The sequence below is a fragment of the Hibiscus syriacus genome, unplaced genomic scaffold (assembly GCF_006381635.1).
Source record: "Hibiscus syriacus cultivar Baekdansim isolate YM2019G1 unplaced genomic scaffold, ASM638163v2 tig00111402_pilon, whole genome shotgun sequence".
In the NCBI taxonomy this organism is placed as follows: domain Eukaryota; kingdom Viridiplantae; phylum Streptophyta; class Magnoliopsida; order Malvales; family Malvaceae; genus Hibiscus; species Hibiscus syriacus.
The window spans coordinates 5,568,133-5,574,754 of NW_024063082.1; the positions used below are offsets into that span (position 1 = coordinate 5,568,133).

The 6,622-nt window shown below is 34.6% G+C and overlaps 1 pseudogene; it reads right to left on the bottom strand.

Moving 5' to 3' along the window:
* Positions 1-208: 208 nt before the first annotated feature.
* LOC120162375 lies at positions 209-4,547 on the bottom strand (annotated as a pseudogene).
* Positions 4,548-6,622: the final 2,075 nt, after the last annotated feature.

Genomic DNA, 6,622 nt, shown 5'->3' on the forward strand with positions numbered 1-6,622 from the left:
CATTTTATCACCTTCAAGAGTCCTGCAAATTCAGAATATATGTTGTGGTACAAGCAGTACTGTAGCTCATCCTAATTACCCTCTCAAGCTCTAGAGTCAAAAACCTTACAAAATTTACTTCTGAATAGTATCACAATATACAAATACATTCATACACAATATATTGATCAGGGCTTAGTAGGACTTGCCATGAGAGTACAATTGCACGTCAGAAATTGTGAGAGTAACGATTTATCTCAATCAGAATCATTCTCGCTCAAAAATTGCTAAGTTGGCTACATAGACTTTCAGTAATTCCAGTGACTAATGCTAACATACTAAGTGGTATTTCACTGATGCACAATTGTAGAATCAGAACGGCTTTTCATACTCCTGCGCTGGTGTTTGCTCCCATGCCGGCAAAAAGCCTGTAAAAGATCATCAAAGGGTTCTCAGGGTCAAAAAATAAATGAATTGAAAAGGATGAAAAGAATTCACAGCATAAGAATATTTAGTTAGAAGAGGATATACATAATTTAACCTATTTTTGCCAATAATAAGACACTAGCAGCAAGCGCTTATATTAAAATGCAATGCAGAATTAATAATGGGAAAAATATCCCAAGGCCAAGAAACCAACGGAAATGTTTTTTGAACTAATGAAAACCCCGGGCTACCCTAAAACTTATTCATGCAAGTTTGCAGCTATTCCAGGATGTTCTTACTCTTAGAAAGCCTTCTATGGGAGGAAACTTCTCCCACCACACATCTTAGCACCTGATTTACATAAAATAGAAAAGAAAATCCAAAATTAGCATAACCACGGGGTCATTGCAAAACCCTGGAGCCTGAGAATTCATTTTTGTTCTGGTTCACCAAGGAAAATGGAGAGGAAGAAAAGCCACCGCAGGAGATACAATAAAGACTTGACCATTTATTTTATTTCCAAATCAAACCTAGGGGAAAGGAAGTTTGGATATAGAAAGTTGGTCACTATATTGTTGATTTATCACTTGAATAAAATTTCCCAATTTCAAGTAACCTCCCCTTCAATCAATGAGACAAACATGAGATTCTAGCTTTTCCATTTTGTATCCCCCCTACTTTTTCTTTATCAAATGATTCTTTCTTATTTTTCCATACAAAACTGACAAATAAGCTATCTAGCATCTAGACATCTTGCTTGTACATATAAGAAGTTTCATAATCCTTGCACAATAACAATTCTTTCAAATCATAAAATGCAAAAAGTTTTTATACTCGATGATTCCTTTAGCACACACCAGCTGGTTCTACAGGTACCCTCTTGGTAACATCCGATGCTGAGCAAGTACATTTGTACTCTTTCAGAAAACATCACTTGATTTCTTTTCAAAGGACTTCTACTAAATCAATAAAGTTGGTGTAATTTGGTGACAAATACCAATTTAATCCCTTTTGGCAAATGCAGTATATGAAATGGTAGCAGTTAAAGGAGAAACGAGAAGTAAATTTTCTGCGTCTTACAATGAATAAAAAACAAAGCAGTTTCCATGTATTTTTATTTCTTTTCTCCAGCAGCTTTTTTAAACATATATCATATTTCCGCAATATTCGGTTGATGCATGAATATACAATGTATTAAATTACATTTCAAGCGAAACAACAGATCAGACAGGTCAACCACAGACAGCAGCTACAAGAAGGAAACTATAAATTAAATAGGAGACATACTTAATGGTATTTCTCCCAGGGACATGTAAATTGAGTCGTCATCTGTGAGAGTTCCCTGAAGGAAAAAAAAGCCAATAAATTACTCATCAAGCAAATGCTTAACTTATTCAACTGAAATGCTTTAGCATAGCTATTCTTTCAAAAAGTAGTTAGTAATAATCAGCATCACAATATCAGTTTTTTAAGAAACTTAACATTTAGGAACACTCAATTTTTTTGTTAAAATTGATTAAGGTTAGGTATCAAGATTCCAGGGGTAAATAACATAAGATTTGTATATAGAATGAACATCCTACTCAATGCAGTTAGTGTTGTACCTCTCCATTATGAAGGCCCATGTCATTCTGTAAAGGATTGACGTCCTCAGTCTGCAGAGTGTTAATGTTTTCATTTTGTAGAGGGTGAGCATTGATATCATCTGGGGGGCAATTCGAAAAATTTCTGAGGAACTCTGTGATCATAAGCCCGTCATATTGATCCGATACATCAGTCATATCACCATTCATGCTCACAAACATTGGTTCACTCCTACATGATAAACAAGTCAAATTCAAGATGAAGATGAGAACATAGAGGAATTAGTTGATGCATGAAGCACTTTGCACTTGGAACAAAGGTGGGAAATAGCAGAACAAGTTGTGAATTTTTTCAATATTTGTATGCATGAGGGGAACATATGAGCAGAATTATGAATAAAGCATATCGATAAAGTGCACTTACTTTCTCCCCAAATTATCTGCAGTCTTGTCTTCTTGGATGCAATCATTCTCGAGATCAATTACTTCGATCTCCTTACAGTTATTTGCATGCCTATTACCCCCAGAAGAACTGTTGGAATTACTCATTGACAAGTCTAGCTATCGTTGCTGCTTCAATTTTGGTTTCAGGAGCAGATGAGTACATTATAATTGCATCATTATGGCGACTTTCATTTTTATCAGATGTTTCAATCAGATTAAGGTCACAGATCTTGAATGCATTTGGAAAAAGCTGCTTCTCTTGTACATAATTGACACTAGAATCACCATCTCCACCCGGAAAATGTGCATCTGTAACCAAGCTGTCTTGGATCCCTTTTTTGACAACCACACCAACTTCCTCAGAAATAGAAGCTATCCCTTCTACTAAACCTACTTTCTTGTCCTCAAAATCAGAAAAAGGCAGGAACTCAGTCTTGGTAGTCACAGGCTCAAGCCATTCTCTTGGTTATTTTACTCCCTCCCTCAAATCACTCTGTTCCAAACCTCGTTTTTCACTTCTTTCTTTAACCGCAACCATAGAGCACGATCTTTGGAGACCAGGCATGTCTTGAATGAATTCCTGTTCACTGTCATGCAAAAGGGTTCTATCAGGGAAAGACTGAGACCTTGTACACTTAACCTGCTCAACACCATATGTGTGATCCATGCCAAAAGAATGAACGGACAATTCTTTAGAAAGTTCAGAATCAGGTTTCGAATCCTGAGTTTTATTTAATAGCAGATCACCAGTGGAACCTACCAGAGAGTTGTCTGCAAGTAAGGCTTGAGGACCACTGGGAGTTTCAAAATCAGAAACACTTTCCTGCTCATTAACTGAAACTGAGTCAGTCTTTAAGTTCTTCAATGTCAAAGAAGAACGTGTTTTAGTAGGCACCTTAGCAAAATTGCAGAGTGCCAGTAAACCTGCACTAGTTTTGCCCGAGACATCATCCTCCGTGGAAGAATGCTTGAAAGATGAATCCTTCAACATACACTCTTCTTCAGTTTCAACGTTATCATTGCTGACATCTTTCAACTCTCCAGCCTCAATTACAAAGTCTGTTGAATCATTGGATCTCTTCAAGAGTTCACCATCAGCATCAGACTTTAGATCTTTCTCCGCACCAGAAGAACTTGCCTTTGAGCTCAATTCATCTTGTAGAATATACTTATCATCAAAGTTATCTAATTCTTCGCCTTTTGGTGCAAACTCGCAGGAAACATGCTTCTGCAATCCATTACCAACATCTTTACCAACTTCTGACTCTTCATGATGTCCAGAAACATTATCATCATCAATTTCCAAATCAAGAGAACCCCGAACCTGATCGGACCATGATCCACTTCCCCCATATTCTCGACTTCGATAAGATCCATCTTTCTTTCTTCCTTTAGAAAGATTTCTAGACCATGAGTTATTATCATCAACGTACCTCCTCCTGCCTAAACCCACATCAGAATTATAATTTTTCAGACGAGCAAGGGCCGATGTTCGGCCGTTGGAGGGAAGGTGCAAGTTATCACCCTCTTGTGACCTATAATGTTTATAATCCCCCATCTGCTTCTTCAACCTACCGTTCTGCCATTTAGTAGGCAGCGCACTTGGGGGCAACAATCCCTGAGAAACCAAATATTCCGCAGCAAGACGACCAGCTTCCGTAAATATGTCAGTGCCTTCGCGCGGTGGAGGCGGATGCGAATTAAATGATTTTGGGTGGCTTTGACCACGCCCAAACCCACGCTTGAAGCTGCGATACTCTGAATTGTAAAACCCATGGCCTCTACCCGATGTTTCAGGGGATATTCGGGAGGAGGAAAGCCCCATCGCCATAGAATTAGACCTGTAGTCATTCCCAGCGTTTCTATGTCGGGCATGCATGTTAGAAGCAGAGCAAGTATCTACACAGCGCAGTATCGAAAGTCAAGCAAAACCCAAGATAGAAACAATAACTTAAAATCTGTGTTTTTTACTTTTATAACTTCAATTCATTGCTAAAATTTTACAACAGTGAGCATATTGGGAGGATAAAATGAAGAAGAGTCTGAGTAATGGTAGTTGGTGAATCCGCGAAATGAAACATAGGATTTATTGCTAAGGATCAAACCTTTTGTTTTTTTATCGAATTTAAATTATGTGCGCTTGGTCGAAGAAGAATATCATCTATTTTAATTTTAGTGTTCCAAGATCCAAAAAAGGAAATGAAAATCCCTAATTAAAATTCATTTAGTTCATTTTTTTTATTGAAAGAGCAGCAAAAAATCTGTGTTTGATAATTTTTTTGCTTTACCTTGTATTTCACTTTGTCTTAAAAGATTTTGTTATAAAAAATAAAAAATAAATATAGAAATCATGCTTTTGGTTTCGGATTCGGTGTGTGCGTGTCTTGTCTTGTTGGTAGAGAATCACACGTCAAGCCTTTTGTATGGTTAGCACGCGCCTGCACCATTTAAGAAACGCACTCAAGCCTGGCACCGGCCACTGCCAGGATGGAGGTTCTGTGAGTCGATCAAAAGCTAAAAAAGAGTGTGATTGGTTAAAAATATAATCGGTTAAAAATATTATCTGAAATGTTATATATTTCAACAAAAATATTATTTGTACTGATAATAATAATGATAATAATAAAAAAAAATATTATATTTATATGTAAAATGGGTAAAAAAAATATTAACTTTAATAATTTAGGTTAATTATTATAACCATTATCAATCGTAATAATATAATATGTAGCGCTTATTTAATCAAAATATTCTCTCATTCTTTCTTAGAATGTCATTATCAATCGTAATAACATAATATGTAGCGCTTATTTAATCAAAATATTCTCTCATTCCTTCTTAGAATGTCGTTTGCTTTGATTCTTTTCAATAGTCCGACAATTACATTTTTTGCACGTAGACTCATGGGCGGATCAAACAAAAAAAAACCTTACAAGGACGAGAACCCAATCTACCATGGTTACTGCATCAAAAAAATCTTCTTCTAAGGTTATTAGTTGACCATGTGTACACAACTGAGCCGAATATCCACAGCCACATACTAAAAAAGAAATTGATTGTTCCATTTTTTTGGAGTATTTTTTTTAGAGTGAATAATGATTTAGGGTTTATAAATTAGGGGTGATGATATTTCAACCGGTTAAGTTGTACGTATTTTATTTTTAACTTTATTAATATAATTATAAACAAATCGGTAGGAAGTTTAAAGTAATAAGTTGCGACTAAATAACTTTAACCGGTTAGATTGTAAGAAGTTTAAAGTAATATGTTGTGTTTAAATTGTTTTAACCGGTTAGGTTGTCAATATTATATAATTTACATTATGATTATACTGGTTAGGTTGAAAATATTTGACCGTTTACATTATTCTTATAATGGTTGAAACTTTAACGTAACATGTTACGCCTATTGTTTTTTTAACCGGTTAAGTTGTAATTATTTTACAAGTCTACATTATTATCAATGCATTAAAATGTATAGATACACATATGAAGTATCAATACTTTGACATTTCAGATATTGTATATTTTGTTTTGAAATTATAAATATCGATACTTTATATATGTGTATCGATACGTTTTCATGCGAATTGTTTGACAAGCATACTGGAAAAAATATCGATACTGTAATGACAAGTATCAATATTTCGACCTTGAAAGAATTCCATTTTTTGTTTCGAAATTATACATATCGCTACTTTATATATGTGTATCGGTACATTTTCATGCAAATTATAGTGGAATAAAAGTATCAATATGGGCATAATAAGTATCGATACCTGGACATTTCAGATATTGCATATATTATTTCAAAAGTATATATCAATACTTTATATATATGTATCAATACATTTTGCGTGCAAATTGTTTGAGAAACGTACTTGAATAAAAGTATTGATACAGGCAAAACAAGTATTGGTACTTGGACATTTCAGATATTGCATATATTGTTTCGAAAGTATATATATCGATACTTTATATGTGTATCGGTAAATTTTCATGCAAATTGTAGTCGAATAAAAGTATTAATACTTGGACATTTAAGATATTGCATATATTGTTTCGAAAGTATATATATATATATATGTGTGTGTATGTATGTATGTATGTGTGTATGTATGTATGTATGTGTGTGTGTATATATGTATGCAAATTGTTTGATAATCATATTGGAATAAAAGTATCGATACG